The following is an 18,652-nucleotide window of genomic DNA, read 5'->3' on the forward strand; positions in this document are numbered from 1 at the left end:
TTGCTCATAGTAGCCACTAATGATCATTTGAATTTCTGCTGTATCAGTTGTAATGTCTCCTTTTTCATCTTTTTTTTTTTTTTAATCTATTTGGGTCATCCTTTTTTTGTGGTTAGTCTGGGTAAAGGTTTTCCGATTTTGTTTACCTTTAAAAAATAACTTTTTAAAATTTATTTTTATATTGTTTATTTCAAATTCATGTATTCATTTATTTCTGCTCTGATCTTTATTATTTATTCTACTAATTTTGGGTTCAGTTTGCTTTCAATCTTCTACTTCTTTAAGATGCATTATTAGGTATTTATTTGAATATTTCTTCTTCTTCTTTCATATTTTATTTATTTTATTTTTTTTGAGGCACGGTCTCACTGTCACCCAGGTTGGAGGGCTGTGGCATGATCTTGACTCACTGCAGCCTCAATCTCCTGGGCTCCAGCAGTTGTGCCAGCTCAGCCTTCTGAGCAGCTGGGACTACAGGCGCATGCCACCACAGCTAGCTATTTTTGTGTGTTTTTATTTTTTTGCAGATTTGGAGTTTTGTCATTTTTTGTTGTTGTTGTTTGATGTAGGTGCTTATGGCTATAAACTTCCCTCTTAGTACTGCTTACCCTGTGTCCCATAGTTTTTGTGGTATGTTGTGTTTCCATTATAATTTGTCTCAACACATTTTTCAATTTTCTTCTCAATTTGTTTATTAACTCACTGGCCATTAAGGAGCATATTGTTTAGTTTTCATGTGTTTGTATAGTTTTTAAAATTCCTCTTGTTGTTGATTTCTAGTTTTATTCCACTGTGGTCAGAGAAGATGCTTGATATTATTTAAATTTTTTGAATGTTTTAAGACTTGCTTTGTGACTTAACATGTGGTCCAGCCTTGAGAATAATCCATTTGCTGAGGAGAAGAATGTGTATTTTGTAGCCACTGGCTGAAATGTTCTGTAAATATCTATTAAATGCAGTTGCTCTATACTGTAGGTTAAGTACGATGTTTGTTTGCTGATTTTTATGTCTGGAATATCTGTCCAATCTTGAGAGTGGGATGTTGAAGTTTCCAGCTATTATTGTATTGGGGTCAATCTCTCTCTTTAGCTCTAATAATATTTGCTTTATATTTTTGGCTGCTCCAGTGTTTGGTGCATATATATATATATATATGTAATTGTTGTATCTTCTTGCTGAATTGACCTCTTTATCATTATACAATTATAATTCTTTGTCTCTTCTTATAGATTTTGTCTTGTAATGTATTTTGTCTATTATAAGTATAGCTACTCCTCTTTTTTCATTTCCACTGGAATGAAATTACCTTTTTTCTTCCCTTTATTTTTAGTCTGTGTGTGTCTTTATAGGTGAAGCGTGTTTCTTGGAGGCAACAGATCAACGTATCTTTTTTTTTAATTCATTCTGTCACTCTGTGTGTTTAGATTGGAGGGTTTAATTCATTTACATTCAATGTTATCATTGAAAAGTAAGGACTTACTCTTGCCATTTTATTCTTTGTTTTCTGGTGGTTTTTCCTTCTTTCCTTCTTTCATATTTTTCTTTTAGTGAAGATGAGTTTCTGTGGTGGTATGATTAGTGATTTAATTTCTTGTGTTTTTACTTTTTGTGTATTTGTTGTATGTTTTTGATTTGAAGTTACCATGAGACTTCCAAATACTATCCTATAACCTATTATTTTTAACTAATGACAACTTAACCCTGATTGCATAAATAAACAAACAAGAAAAAAGAAAACTAATAAAAGCTCTACAGTTTAACTTTTTCTCCCCCCACTTTTGGCCTTTTGGTTGTTTCTATTTATATCTTGTACTGTGTCTTGTAAAGTCGTTGTAGTTATTATTTTTGATTGGCTTATCATTTAGTCTTTCTATATAAGATAAGAGTAGTTTACATACCACAATTACAGTGTTATAGTATTTTGTGTTTTTCTGTGTGTTTACTATTACCAGTGAGTTTTGTATCTCCAGATTTTTATTATTGCTCATTAATATTCTTTACTTTCTGATTAAAGAGCTCCTTTTAGCATTTCTTTTATGATAAGTCTGGTGTTGATGAACTCCCTCAACTTTTTTTGTCTGGAAAAGTCTTTATTTCTCCTTTATGTTTGTAGAATATTTTAGCTGTAGCTAAAGTCAGCCAGGCTTGTGTTCTTCCCTTCAGGGTGGTGAGTTTCCCTAGGCCCCCAAAGGGGTCCAGAGATGCCATTTTTTATTCCAGGAACTGGAGTAAATAAACCATAGAAATTTACCTGGTGCTCTATTCTACTACAGCTAAGTTGGCACTGAAACTGCAAGACAAAGTCTTTCCCACTCTTCCTTCACTTTTCCACAGGAACAAGAGCCTCTTCCCTTGGCCACCACCACCATAGACCCACAGTGGGTGTTGCCAGTCTCCTGCCAATATTTACTTAAGGATCAAGCACTATTCAGTCAGTTTGTAATGAATGCTGCCAGGCCTGAGACTCACCCTTAAGGTCAGTGGGCTCCACTTTGGCCCAGGGCTGGTCCAGAAATGCCAACTAAGAGTCAAGGCCTGGAATCAGGGATCCTAAGAGCCCTCTTCGTTCTCTACCCCACTGTGGCCAAGATGGTACCTAAGGTGCACGACAAAGTCCCCTTTACTTTTCCCTCTGCTTTTCTTAAGCAGAGATAGTCTCAGCCTAGCCACTGCAGCTAGGAATATGCTGGGTGTCACCTGAAGCCAGCCCATTTCAGAGTCTCATCCAAGGCCCATGGTGCGCTACCTGGGTATCAGTGGTGGTTTTTCAGGGCCCAAGGGCTCTTTAGTTAGTAGGTGATGAATCTTGCTAGAACAGGTACCTTCCTTTCAAGGAAGAGGGTTTCCTTCTGGCCCAGGATGTGTCTAGAAATGTCATCTGGGATATAGGGCTTGGAAGAGGGAATTCACAACTCTGCCCCATGCCTTTCCCTACTGTGGCTGAGCTGGCATCCAAAATGCCAGATAAAGTCTTTTGTATGCTTCCCTCTCCTCTCCTCAAGAGGAAGGAATGAATCACTTTTGTTGATGAGAGTTGTGCTGCCAGGTGCTGGGGGAGGGGTGGCACAAGCACTTTTTTAGCTGTCCTGGTTGGTGTCTCAGTAGGTACATGCCTGCCATGTTTAGCCCAGCCTAGCACTGGAATTTGCCTAGAAATGGCAGTCCTTGTAGCCAAGACAGCTTTTCAGGTTTATTTAGCAACCCAGAGCAGTTTAGCCCTTGGTTTTGTGGCTTGGAACTCAAGTTCCAACCACTGAAATGGGTGATTCTCCTCTGCCTGTGGGTGGTCAAAATCCTCCCTCCATGGGTAGGCATCAGCTGAGTTCTGCTCAGCTCTGCTTTCCACTGGGACAGGGCAGCACCAAATTCAATACAGGGTCCCACAGTCTCTGCACTCTCCCTTCACCAACTACACAGATTCTTCATGCCATGTGACCTCTACTGGGGGGATGGAGGAGGGATGGCTTTGGTGATTCAAGACTGTCTTTCCTACACTCTTCAGTGCCTCTTTCAGTGATATGAAGTTAAATCCAGGTACTGTAATTACTCACCTGATTTTTGGTTCTTATAAATATGTTTTTGTGTGTGTATAGATAGTTGTTAAATTTGGTGTTCCTGCAAGGGTGGGCGATTGGTGAAGGCTTTTATTCTGCATCTTGTTTTGCCCATGATCCACACTGCTTTTTGACTGTGGGTCTTCAGATGATCAGTTTCTCAATAGATTCATGCAAATTAGACTTTTTAGAGACTGACTTAAAAGCAACAATACCAGCATATCTCTTTATAAAGAAAAAAGTAATGGCCACATGGACCAGATCACTGGTTGTGGGCACATTGACAGTCTCTGTTTCACACCCTGAGAGGATACCAGGGTAAAACCAGGAGGCTTTTCATCAGCCTGGAGAGAAGCTGGCTGGTGATAGGGGAAGTTAGTTGATAGTTTTAATATGTAATGCTACTAACTGATGATAACTTGATGTAGCTATCTCTGCTCTACGGCCATATATATGCGAAGGACACTGGCAACTTGACCTTGATTGATGGTATTTTTTCCCCTCATCAAGCTTGGAGATTCAAGGTTCAATCCTACTTCTATGAAAATTTTGTTTTCATTTACAGAATATCATTTTGTTGTAATGTTAATGCCACAGATTTGCCAACAGTCAAAATCTTGCTCTTGCATTTTACTAAAGCCTATTTCTAATCTCAAGCCATTCTGAGCTGACTTTCCTAATTTCTCTACTAAGGTATACCTTAATGTTTTGGAGAGTTTTACTACTCTCAATCCATGTTTTCAGATAAGAGAAGGTTTACAACCATCGTTTCCTTGTTTGGAAATTTTAAATAGCTTTGGTATTTACCCTATTAACATGGCATTGAACATGATATGAACAGATATGTATGCTATTATGTATGTTAGCAAATACTGTATACTTATAGTTGACTATAAACACAAAGGCAATAGCTATTACTTATCAAGCCTGTATCTTCTGTTGGGAACTGCCATTTATTATGTAACTACAACTCTAACAGGAGATATTTCATTCATTTCTCATGACATTTTTGTAAGGTAGATATTAACATCCCCATTTTACAGAGAAGCAAACTGAGTTAGATTGAGTTTAAATAACTTACTCTAGGTCATATAGATGGTAAGTGATGGATATAGATTTTGATATCTGTGACAAAAATCTCATATTCTTTCCAATTCCTTACCTTCCATATGGTGCCTCATCTAATAAATGCAGCTAATGTTTATTTATTGTGGTTAAGGTTCTATTAGGAATATATAAGCTGTATTATAGAAGTGTGACTTGTGGACACATAGGAGCCAGATAATCTCTAGTAGTCTACAGGTTTGATGGAAGAAAATCTCTCAGTATTCCAATCTAACAATGTCTTGACTGAGAATTCCAACCTTTTTTCAGAACGATTTTTGTGCTCTAATACATTTTTTTTTCTCATTAGAGAGGCCATAATCCAATTTAAACAACTTTGGACATTATACAAAATAGCTTCTCAAGTTATTTCTATTTACCACATGAGTCTGTATGTACTAGAAAATTGTGTGAGTTTTTTAATCAAACATAATTAAAGTATTCATTATGTAATAATATTTTATCCTGTTTAATAGGGAAAATAATTACACTCAAATTTAATTCCTTATGAAGGAGATAGATCTGAATTAACAGATTTCCCAATCTCTTAATAATAATCAAGATCTTCTAGCTATCCATACCTGTGATACACCTGGCACTGTTTTTGGCAATGTGGTATTACATAAACAAAACATACAAGAATACCGGATGTCATAAAACTTAACTTCTTGTAAAAGGCTACAGAAAATTTTTTAAAAACACAGTTAAGAAAATTATGTCATAATTACAACCAGTAAATATTATAGAAAAATAATTTTAAAAGAATAGGAAAGAAAAAGTGAGAATGCTGAGACATTCTCACTGAGTATTATGTGAATTGGTTAGAGTAGACTTCACTGAAAAGAAGAGTATTGAATAAATGAAGACAAATAGAGTTAATCAGGCAAATATCTGGGAAAGAGCATTTCAGTAAAAGCAATAGCTTCAACAAAGGCTTAAAATGGGAGCAATGAAAAGCAAAAAGGTCAATGAGCTTGGAGCGAAGAGAGGGAGAGAGAAAAAAAGTTGTAGGAGACAAGATAGAGAACCAGAGGCCAAATCATGTAGGCATTTGTTGGCCCTTATAAGGACTTTGGCATTTACTCTGAGTGAAAAAGGATTATTGGTGGTTTGGGGCAGAAAACAATATTTGACTTACATTTTAAAAGATCACTCTAGACACTCTGGATAATATGTTGAAGATAACCTACAGAGAGATAAAAGAAAAATCAGTTAGGCAACTACTTTAATAACTCTTGAATGTGATAATGGTGCCTTTGATAAGAGAAATAGCAGGCAGATGGGGAGAAGCATGCGGATGATAGACATGTTTAAAATTAGAGTCAACAAGATTTTCTGATGAATTGAGTATGAAGCATAAGAGACACAGAGAAGTCAAGGGGGACTCCAACGCAATTGGCCTGGACAATTTCAATGATTATCATCCACTGAAATGAAGAAGGCTGTGAGTATAAGATGTTTCAGGGGAGGGAGAAAGATGAGGAGTGCAGTATTTGAAGATGTTGAATTTGAGACATTTAGCGTATATACAAGTGTGTATGTGTTGGTACACAGTTGGTGTACAAGTCTAGAATTTGAGAACAAAATATGGGCTAGAGTTTGACATTTGGTATTTTGGGGGATGTAGATGGAATATTAAAGCCCTGAGACTGAATGGGATCATGTAGGGAGTAAGTGTAAATAGAAAATCAAGTACAACAAAGGGACCAAACCTCTAAATACTCTAACATTTGAAAATTGGAAAGGAGGCCGGGCGCAGTGGCTCACGCCTGTAATCTCACACTTTGGGAGGCCGAGGCGGGTGGATCACGAGGTCAGGAGTTCGAGACCAGCCTGGCCAACATGGTGAAACCCCATCTCTACTAAAGATACAAAAAATTAGCCAGGCATGGTGGTGTGGGCCTGTAATCCCAGCTACTCAGGAGGCTGAGGCAGGAGAATCGCTTGAACCTGGAGGTGGAGGTGGAGGGTGCAGTGAGCCAAGATTACGCCATTGCACTCCGGCCTCGGTGACAGGGTGAGACTCTGTCTCAAAACAAAACAAACAAAACGTGAACAAATAAAAAGAAAACGGAAAGGAGAGCAGGAATAAGCAGTAGACACTGAGAGTGAACAACTACTAAGGTAAAAAGAAAATTGAAATTGCGTGGCATCCTAGAAGCCAAGAGTACACAGTGCGTCAAAGAAGAGGTAGGATTTTCATATCTGACTGTAATGAACAAAATTGCAAAACACTATCCCTTTCATACAAACCAAAACAAACTAGATAAGCTACCAAAATCACTGATTAAAAAAAGTCATCAGAAGCTTCAGATATAAAGGAACATAAATTAATTAAATTTCAGAAAGTAATGAGGAAAGCAAAGGCTCATAGTTGTTCTTAAAACCAGAAGTACAAGGGAAGAGGAAGAATATGATATAGATGTCCATAAGAGCTTAAGTCAGATTAACTTTCAACAGACTTCCATTGGCCACATGGCATGTCAGATTAGAATTCTGAGGAGTCTAGTCATACAGCAGGTCTACATCAACTGGCCAACAGTTTTCAATGAGCGTTTGTAAAGTATACAGGTAGTACGCTAAAGGCTGGAGATAAAGAAGAAAAGCTGAGAGAGACCCCTGCTGAGGCATGCCGGATCTCTGTGTATGGCCTGTTCTGTGCAGGCCAGGGCACAGCCCACCGTACTGTAGAGGCTGGATACGTGATAGTAAAGCTAAGAGAAATCCATCTGGGACACTTGTCTGAAGACTGAAGAGCAGAAAGTCTGAGAAAGATTTTCTGTGGAGCAGAAAACTGAGGGCAGGAATGAAGAGTAAAGTGACTTCCACAAAGCTCCAAAAGCTGGCAATCTGGCTGTCAAGCAGAAGATTTTCCATTGTTTGGAATTCTGTCAAAGAATAAGAGCTGTCTGTAATATCACCAGTTCCTTGCAAAAAGACAAAATCCTGATCCCACCTTTAAAATATTATACTATTGCTGCAAGAAAGACCAGATTCAGCTCAAGTACAGATAAGATTGACTCAGCAGACTGACGGAAGAAAGGGTGTGCCCGTTTCTGGAGGTGAATATTATTCAGTTCAGTCTCTAATGTCATTTTATACAAAAGTTACATTATAAAATAAAAAACCATAAGATTTAAAAAATCAAGAAAATGTGATTTATGTTAAATAGTAAATAGGAAATAGCAAAGATAAATAGATAGGGAGATCGCTCAGAAATGGTAATTATTAGAGAGGAACTTTAACACAGCTTTGATGGGGTCTGCTGGAAAAGATTAACATCATGCACGAAGATATGAAGTATTTCTCCAGAGAGATGAAAACTATAAAAAAGAATGAAAAGAAAATGCTAGAATTTAAACAAAACGGTGAAAAATAAAAAATTTATCAGATGGAGCAACATAACAGCAGTCTAGAGGGTGGGATAAGTGAACTTGAAAGGCAGGTCAATAGAATGTATCCAAACAGAAACACAAATAAGGAATATAAAAGATGGAACAAAGTAGAGCAGAACAACTAAGCTCTGTGGGACAATATCAAGTAGCCTAACACGTAATTGAAGTCCTGCCAGGATATGAAAGAGATAATGGGGCAGAAAAATATGTTTAAGGGAATAATAGACAAGAATATTCCAACAACAATGAAAGATGGTCAATCCAGAGAGCCAAAGACTTCAACAAACCTCAAGGAGTATAGATAAAAAAAGCATACCTATGTAAAGCATAGTAAAACTGATGAAAACAAAAGATAAGGGGCAAATCTGTAATATAGTCAAATAAACCCTCCCAAGTATAAGAAATAATCAATGGCACAGTAATCTTTGGTAACTGAAGTCAAAAAGTGGTGAAACTGCCTTTGCAAAAATTATAACCAAGGAAATTATGACAGTGAAAGAGATCAGACCTAACCAACTCCATCTTGCTTCTAACCTTTAAGTTGTCCTTATTCATTCCTGGGCATAGGCCAAACTAACCTTGGGAAGGAATTCAGTTTATGATTTGACTCTGAAACAGAATTGATAATAGCCCTTTCCCCAAAAGACCTCTTTCCTCAATGGGGACCAGTCTGCTTTGCAGGACTAACAAATTAGCTGCAAGATTAGTAATTACGGTTTAGGGGTTATGCTGCAGCCTCTGGCTGCGAGTCGGAACTTCCTCAAATTGCTCCTGGGGATAACTAATAACTATTACAAAACCTAAGATCAGTGCTTGAGATATGTTGCAGACCCTGCACTGGATGCATTCAGCTGGCATCCAGTGCAGGGTCTGCAAAATATCTCCCACCCAGACCGATAATCTGGTTCAGCCAGTTCTGTGATCCCACCCAGGAACAGAAGACAGCAAGAAAACCTCACTTCGACCCCCTATGATTCCATCTCCAACCTGACCAGTCAGCACTCTCCACTTTGCCAGCCACCAAATTATCTTTAAAAACTTTGATCCCTGAATGCTTGGGGAGACTGATTTGAGTAATAATAACACTCCAGTCTCCTATGCAGCTGGCTCTGTGTGTATTACTCTTTCTCCATTGCAGTTCCCCTGTCTTGATAAATCGGCTCTGTCTAGGCAGTGGGCAAGGTTAATCTGTTTGGTGGTTCCAGTGCACCTCTGAAGAGTATGGAGATTGACCAAAATGTGACACAGAGGAACTTTCTGGGTGATGGAAGTGTTCTGTATCTTGTTTTGGGTAGTCTTCATGTGAATATCTACAACTGTCAAAACCCATTGAACTATACACATCAGATATGTGCATTTTAGGGGTTTGTAAATTTTACTCCTTTTTTTTTTAAAAAAAAAAGAAAAATATGAGAAAGCATTATCGACTACGCTAAGTGTTGCTAATAGGTCAAGTTAGAAAAGGACTGGAAATCTGCCTGTGAATATAGCAACCTGGAGGTCTTGGTTATCTTGAGGAAAGCAGTTTGGATAAAGTGTTGGAAACAAAAGCCTGATTTCTTAAGAAGACATTTACCCTCTTCTTCTGTACCATTGGCTAATTTGTTGTAAAGATAAGCTTCATGGAAAATCCTCAGAAAACATGAGTGTTCTCATTCCTAAACATTCTCTTTTTAAACAGAAGAGTTTTGATAGACATGTTAATGGTTTAGATTTTTAAACTCTCAGCTCCTTCCAGGTAATCTCAGCCAGTGTTAGGGATCTACTCTTCAAATTCCCAAGAATTTCTTTCCAGCTTAATTAAAAAAATGAATACAGAAATGTGAAAATTGACTGAAGTTTATAGCAGCTTTGTAGATTTTCATAAGCTGGCTATAATGATAACTCTTTGGTTAATGATATCAAACATATAAAGAGCATAAAACTTGGGGATTTGCTATCCTTGATAAATGTTGTCTTTATTCAGACAGTCCTTCATTACACACACACACACACACACACGCACACACACACACACACACACACATATTATTTAAAAGCACCCAGTTTAACCTAGATGTTAGGATTTTGATATAATCCATTAAAGTGCCATGAACAACAAAAGGAATTTGAAAAATAAATCTTAAAAGTAAAGGCATGTAAACCAACATATGTTTTTAAAAGTAAGAGTTGTTTGTTCTAGAGAAAGAAAGGCTGGGCTGATGATAATGTTAATAACATTGTGAGACAGTAAAAGATGTATTAAGGTGGGCTGTCACATTCTATTGTTGAGAGTGAGAGGCATAGGGAGGGAGGGAAGGATGGAGAAAATTAATTGTTGTCTTTTCTGGATTATATAATTGCAGTCACATTTGAAGACTAGAACATGAACTACAAACATATCCACTAGAGGTCTCTTAAATAATTTTCCCAGTTAAAATATCAAATAATAATATATACATAGGCTTAAAATTCAGTATTAATAAGAGTAAGCCTTAGTAGAAATATGTATCACCTAATTAAATCCCCCGAATAAAATCGATGCTCAAACTTTTGTCCTATGACTAGCAGATATATGAACAAAACTGCTAAACCAGCAAACTGGCTCTTTCACAACTACAATTTATTATTTTAGTTTCACTTTTCTATGGCCATTTTCTGCTTTGTCCTTCCTCTGAGATTTGAAAAACTCTGCCTTGCCTAGTATATGGTAGGAAGACCTACTCCTGTTCTCAAAATGCCAGTGATTCAAAATTCATAGCCATAGTAGTATGTCTGAGAAGTACTCTGCAACTGTGCCAGCCTCCAGAGTGTTACAGAAAGAGCTTATTTTCCATCCATTTTCCATATCTGATATAATCTTAGCCTTGAGAAACCAAGTGTCAGAGTTTTTATAGCTAATAAATTCCATGAATGAGAGCAGACTGTTGTTGTGGTTATAAGTGTTTGGAATACTGTGTTTGGACTGTCCCATAATTTCACTCCTTTCCCTACAGGTTAACAAAAACTATTAAGATGAAAAATAGGGCCATCTGGTGGTGTGTACCTCATAATAATGAGAGGGTCAATACAGGTCAAGAGGGCAGACCTGTTTCTAAAAATTGGAAAACAAAAACAAAGCTGTTTTTACTTTCTCATTGTAGGTATATACCTACAGAACAAGAAAAAAAAAGTCAGAATCGTATTTTGTAACACAGGATGGAAAGAATGTCTTACTCATGGAATTTAATAGCATATTTTATTTTGTACTATGGATTTTACTTATATTTATTGAAGGTTGAAATAAACTAGATAATACTGATCTTAATTATTTTCTAATTTAGTCATCTCATTTTTATACCTATTTTAGTGATAACCAAAGAAAATGCCATCAAAGAAAATAAATGAAACATGTATTTAATTGTAATATAATGAAATTTCAGCCTTTGCCAAATGTTGACTCTGGACCAAGAGTATGCCAAATAGTTGCAAACATAAAATTATTTCGTCCCCATACGTTTCTAAGACATTCTTAGTTTAATCCATAAAGAAACTGAGGCTTGCAGAGTGGATGCAACTTGGCAAGGTGACATAGCTCTAAAAAGCCAGAAATAAACTCAAGGTTTTCTTTGTCCAATCTAAAAACCATGTTCCTAACCACAAAATTATGGTGCCCAGCAACACTGCAATAGCTGCGTCTGTCATATCTACATGGTAATGGTCTCGTAGCAGTGAGTACTCATGGATTCTTGTTTTATACAATGAGTTATAATCATTTCTATCATAGTTTAATTTTAATATTCTAAAGATAATTTTAATGGGTTGTAAAGTTTGAGAAACTCTACTAAGTCAGTTACATTTATGCATCGATTTTCATTTTCCAAAATTTCCTCGTCAATTCTAGTTTACTATTGTCTCTTCTCCTATTCTCTTTTGCTTATTTTGGAGAAATTTCAGAAGATAATGGTAACAGTGCTGTGTTTATCAGCCATGGTTAGCCAGAGGGTTTTAATCATTTCAAAAAATAAATGTTATTAGTTATTGCAAAAAATAAATTTTGTCTGAAGACAAACACACACATGTATGTACACTAGTAATTTGAAATTAATAAAGGAGATAAGTGTTAATCTTCTTTTGAGATAGGTGCTAATTTGCTTTTACTGTGTTATTTATGAATAGTTTATATACAGTATTTATTTTGCATCACACACACATGAATATGTGTATATATATTTTTTTAAAACTTCCAGATTTTATCAGGTTGTACCATTTCTTATCTAAAGCAGAGGAAGCATTGCGTTGTTTGAACTGTGTAAAGTGCATATAGGAGAGACTCACTATCTTGCTAAAGAAAAAATTAATCCAAATTCCATTTGAGACTCTGGGGCAGACAGCAATTCAGATCTGCTTTTCAAAAACTGGTAGCAACTCTTTGATGTACCTGAAATTGAACAAGCTCAGCTCTTGGATGATGTCACCTGTTTATTGCCACAATTTAGTATTTGAATAATGTAATGGAAAAAAAATCCCAGAAATAGCACAAAAGGGAAATAAACCAGCCAGAGAATTCCAATAATGAGCAGACATAATTACTCAAACTGTCTCTCTTTGTACCCTTGTCTAATTCCCTTTCTTAGCATGAAATATTGAGTGACCTTATCTGTACTCTATTACTCAGATTTGTAAATAATTACAGAATGCTTGCTATGAAAATTTCAAAAGTATAGTTTTATGTTTTGAAGAGAATCTTAATGAGCTGGAATGGTTATTCAGGCTCAGCCTATGGTATTTTGGTGGTAATGTAGAATCTCTTAACTTGAAAATTAGTTGGCAAAATGCTGAGCCACAGAAAAATTCACATTGACTGTATGATGAATGGTTAAGTGTCCCAAAGGTTCAGTAAGCCAAGATATTCCCTACTGAGAGCTTTTTCTGACAGTTCTTAGGCAGGCAAAATTCTTTCTGAAAGAAATGCCCTTTACCAAGAGAAGCCAACTCTTTTCCCTGTCCATTTCACACTGACAATGTTTCCTTCCTATAATGTTTGGTTCAGATAGCTTTTTGAATACAGTGTCCTCGTGGTTGATGCTTCTGAAATAATTATTCTGATTTCTATATGGACACTTGAAAACTCCTGGCTCCAACCCCCACTCCACACCCCTACCCCCTCTGCTTTCCCACTCTAACCATTAGGGAGGCGTTCCCAACATGTTTAAAAGACCATCATATTTATTCATAGAGGACTCTAATCATAGGTGCTTTGGTCTTAAATTTAAGTTTGCATGCTACAAATGAGACAGTAGATGATGAGGGCAACATCTGGAGTGTGAATACAAAAGAGACTACAAATAAATAATAACAGGTGATTATTCCAGGCATAAACTTATGCCTTGGGTATGAGTAAGAGATGGGCAAATGAATTGATGCTCTTAGTTTTATTTTCTCTGATTTCTCACAGAGTGAGAAAAATTGAGGCCAAATCAGGACAAACTTGTAGGCAAAACCTTTGGATTTGATGTGTGAATAATTTAAAGTATTCTCTACCATTTAAAAAAAAAAAGCCAGCATACCAGAAAAAAAAACCCACATTTTTAAGTGTCCAGGAAAGTGAGTGGATCTTTGAAGAGAAAACTTACGAAATAAGATCCTTAAAAAAAGTAAGCCAACAGAGAGGAACTAATGGTATCTTCATAATTATATACATGAAATCATATTTAGTGCTCTGTACAACAGAAGACAAAGACTGAAGACAGCAGATAGGAAGAACCAGCAAACTGTAATATTTGAAAATTCCTTGGAGTGTTCCAAGCAGAACATTAAGGTAATGTTTTTGTTCTGGAAGTAGTCATATGGAAAAAAAATTCTCAATGAGTGTATTTTAAGGGTGACTTAAGGTGTTTTAAAAGTGCTGTTGACAATATACAATTTTACCTAGTCTGTCAAGTTTAGCATCAAATATTTTAATGAAAATTTCCTTCTCCCCAAGAGAAGTTTCTGCAAATATTTTAATATATAAAGTACTTTGAGTTAATTTCTTCTAAACATTTCTGTGAGGTGAGCAGCACAGCCATCACCATCCCTACTTTACCAGAGAAGAATTTTCATGACAATAGCAACTTGATACTCTGTTACAGTAGAATTAAGGCAGGACTGATTTTCAAGCCATTTGGCTTAGAATCCAGTGCTGTTTCTTTCACACCCTGTTAATGCCACAGTTCAGAAGTTTCTCCAGACTTTTCTCACTTAAGTCTTCTTGTAATCAAGAATCCTGTGTACTTGGAATGAGGGAGGCAAAAACATATCATACTGACTTCATTGATAAAAATTTATTCAAACCTCCTCATTATGACTGCACTAACTGTATGCTGGGAAATTACTACTAGAAAGTAGGTTTTGGCTGATCCTTTAAAGAGACCCCAGGGAGGAGGGGGTGACAAATGGGATCTGTATTTATTTAGGAAGATTGCAGTTCTACCTCTAAAATAGCAAATAGCTCTTCGGTTTGTCCTTTGTTCTCCATTTGTCCTGCCACTGTTTTAGTTCAGGCTCTGTTCAACTTTTATATGACACATAGTAAGTGCTAGAAAACAAAAATGTATAGAAATAAGGAATGATCAAACTATAGCACATACCTCCTAATCAGTTTTATCTTTTTTTCTTTTGAAAAAGTCTTGGAAGAAGCAAAGCCAGGACTCAAACTACAGTTAAAGGGATTTGGAGTACAAGCTTTCAACCAATACACTGTTCTCTGATCATTAGTCATTTTTATAGCCCACATAATAGACTTGAGGGACATGGCTTTTGCAGGACCAGCAAGGGGCTCTTAAACACTTTAGATTTATTATTTATAAAATTCAACTTTTCTACAATCTATGCATTCCATTTAACTACTATACTGAAATTTCCTAGGCAAGAAAATGACCATATTCAATGAGGTTGTTAATAAAATCTTGGCATTCTCTCAATGTTAAACTTCTTATTTTGTTTATATCATAAGTTCACAAAGAGAGATCTTTAAGGGTTGAAGATTCAACTCTGTAAGGATGGTTGGCAGAGCCCTAGATACAATATTACTTGCCAATCTGCTCTGTGCCTGGGGCTCTTACAGAAACTCTTCAATCACTCCTTTGGGAAAGGAAGGCTATTTAATATTCCTTTATATTCTGTAGCCCTCTCTGCAGGAAAGCAACCCTATGGGGATCAGTCAAAAGCAGAGCCAGTCAAGCTGTCTTTTGCTTCCTTTATTCAGTTAGGTCACTTAGAAGCCACGAGTGTGAAGGGATGTTGTATAATTGTAACAGGTCCCTACAGAGCCTCAGTTTTAATATTAATTTAAGATACTATTATTCTACCAGAAACTTCTAGATACTTTGCTGCCTGCCAAGGATCCCTTTGTCACAACTTTGGTTTTAGAATGGGCTCAAATTCATTTGAGTTGAAAAGCAGCATATTTTGGTTATGTAAAAATAATATATACAAGTTGCTCTAATAAGGAGATGGTACTGTGTGAGGATTTCCAGACTGATTCACCTTGGTCAAGAAAAGAGAAAACTATGTCAGAAAGTGCTCTTCGTTCCCTGGTGTCCATTCTTCTCTGCTCCCCTTTTTAGTAATGGAAACTTTACTAAATTTTAGCAATGCCGATAGCTACTCAGCCAGAGACTCCTTGCAGCTTGTGGTGGTCACTCAATTAAATTTTGGCCAGTGGATTCTGAGTATAAATAATACATGAAACTTGCTTATTGCATCTCTGAAAAAGGAGGCAAATAGCCCTCCATCCTCTCCTTTACAATTCCTGCGAGCTAAAGCTTAATCTATGGTGCTGACAAGCTTGCTATAACTAGGAAGATGAGGGCAACACCCTAAGTTACAGTGGGTGATGAAAGAAACCTGAGTGTCTGGACAACAGGTATAGCAGAACTGCTTGTTGATTGTATATCCACTGTTATTTTGAGAGAAAATAAGCTTACACTTTGAGTTTCTGTAGTTTCGGGGCTCTTTGTTGTAGAAGCTTAGTTTTTGACAAACACAGTCTTTTTTCTACAGCTCTAAATCTACATGGCAGTATCTTTTATTGACTCAAGTTGGCCTTGGTCTGATAACCTTAAGATATCCTGGGAGCTAAAACACAGTTGCAATTGAATAAAAGCTGGTATATCTTGAGAAAGTAGAAAAAAAAAAGGAAAGATAATGTGGTCAAGTGGCAAAATATATGTTATGGCACTAGATGGATTTACTCCTTATTTATTTTCCTTTTGAAACTTAGACCTTTCTGAACCTCTGTTTCTTCATATGTAAAATAATGAAAATAATATATGCCTCATAATATTGTAGTGACATTTTAGAGCAATAACATATATAACATATATAAAATATATGGCACAAAAAGTTTCTTAGCAATGATAGTTTTTTTCTTCCAATGATTCTACTTATTTCAGCTCTGTTTGTTTTGGGGATATTTAGAGTATGGTTTTGCTATAGTTAGGCCATATGTTCTGTCTTCTAGAGAAGAAAGGTTTTTTTTTCTTTTTTTTATATAGTGTTAATTAATGGAACTTATCTGTGGTTTTGGGGCTCAAGAAGAAATTCTGTGAGCTGAAGTAGTCAGGGCCTCTCACTAGTTATTTCTTTTCTCTTCCTTCATGAATAGCAAACTTTGGAGAAGTGTGTGAAGGAGAAGAGAACTGGCAGTATAAAATGTCACATGCCTGAGTGTTGGCATCAGAGTTATCAAGTGTTTTTATCTTTTTTATTTTTATAGATTTATTTTTATTGAAACAGAGTCTCACTCTATCACCCAGGCTGGAGGGCAGTGCCATTATCTTGACTCACTGCAGCCTTGACCTGGGCTGAAGTGATCCTCTCAGCTCAACCTCCTAAGTAGCTGGGACTACAGGCAAGCACCACCACGTCTGGCTAATTTTTGTATTTTTTGTAGAGACAGGGTTTTTGCCATGTTGCTCAGGCTAGTCTCGAACTCCTGGGCTCAAGTGATCCACTCACCTCAGCCTCCCAGAGTGTCAGGAGTGTTCTTCATAGAAGTCCAAAACACCCAAAAGCAAATGAAAAATGACAGAGACTCCCGAGTTCTGTCCATGACATAATCTATCTCTTGACAAAATTTACTTTCAGCTTTGACAGGGTCTTCTCTGCTTAAGGATTTGCTGTGTTGACAAGAGTACGCAGTATTGTTCAGAGCTAATCTGGTAGTCTACTTGACATCTCAATTCCCTGATCTTTATATTTTTTTTAATTAAATGAAAGCCTTTATAATCTAGTCATTTCCTGTTTTCTCTTTGGTCTAGGAATCCCTGGGGGAAGTCAGCCTTAAGTTAACCTTAGGAAATGTGGTTCATATAGGCTAGGTCAGTATCTGAATTCAGAGGAGAAAATGGGCAAACTATATTGTGGTGCACAACCGTTTTTTGTTTTTTTTTTTTTTGAGACAGAGTCTCGCTCTGTCGCCCAGGCTAGAGTGCAGTGGCGCCATCTTGGCTCACTGCAAGCTCCGCCTCCCTGGTTCACGCCATTCTCCTGCCTCAGCCTCCTGAGTAGCTGGGACTACAGGCGCCCTCCACCGCGCCCGACTAATTTTTTGTATTTTTAATGGACATGGTGAAAGTGTTAGCCAGGATGGTCTGGATCTCCTGACCTCGTGATCTGCCCACCTCGGCCTTCCAAAGTGCTGGGATTATAGGTGTGAGCCACTGCGCCTGGCCGGTGCACAACTTTTAATGGAACACTACAATATGATCCTTCCGTTTGAGGAAGAGCACAGAGTATAGTTAGACAACTCTGGTGCCAGACCAAACCTAGTTCAAATATTTCTCGCTCATTGGCTCATTCTTTCTCTCATTTACCAAAAGTTTTCGAAATTCTCTGAACCTCACTTTACCAATCTCTAAAACAGGAGATGACAGTGTCTCTACATTGGAGATAATAATTCTTACCTTGACGTATTGTCACGTAGGTTAAATGACTCAGTGCATACAAGCTTCTAGAACATAATAGACACTCAAAGCGTTGCTATTTTCTTTCTTTTCAGGCCATTTGTAATTGAGGCACTTCTCACTTACTTTTTGACTAGAGATGCCCTGTAGAAGGTGAATCCTGAATCATTTTGAGCAAATGAGATTCATCCTATGGATATATAAATTCAAGACACTTTCCAAAATCAAATATAAGTGAAGAGTTTATATTGCATTCAATTTTAGAGTATCAATACTCCTGTTTAATTAATCTGAAAGTACATATCTACATTCTCTTATAAGCCATGGAATCATACTACATTCAAGGTTCTTTACTTGTAACACGTAGTACTTTAAATTCCAAGTTATTCGTTTATATATAAATAATATGGAAGATTACAAAGAAATTTGTGGCAGAAACTATATACTGGCTGACTCAAAATCTATTTTCAATCCCTCCTATCACACTTTGCTTACTAAGAAAATTACACTGGATTGCCAGACTTTTTTGCAGGCTCAGGGTATCATGAGACACAGGATAAATAAAATGAAAGTGGAAATCTACCATAAGGTTTAGGGAGACATATATTATTTAGAATAGAAAAAGAGGGTAGTATATTTTGAAAGTTGGTTAAGCTTTGGCTTTATCGTGTTTTTTCTTTCTGGAATATGA

This window comes from Gorilla gorilla, chromosome 2 (genome assembly GCF_029281585.2).
Source record: "Gorilla gorilla gorilla isolate KB3781 chromosome 2, NHGRI_mGorGor1-v2.1_pri, whole genome shotgun sequence".
NCBI classification, from domain to species: Eukaryota; Metazoa; Chordata; class Mammalia; order Primates; family Hominidae; genus Gorilla; species Gorilla gorilla.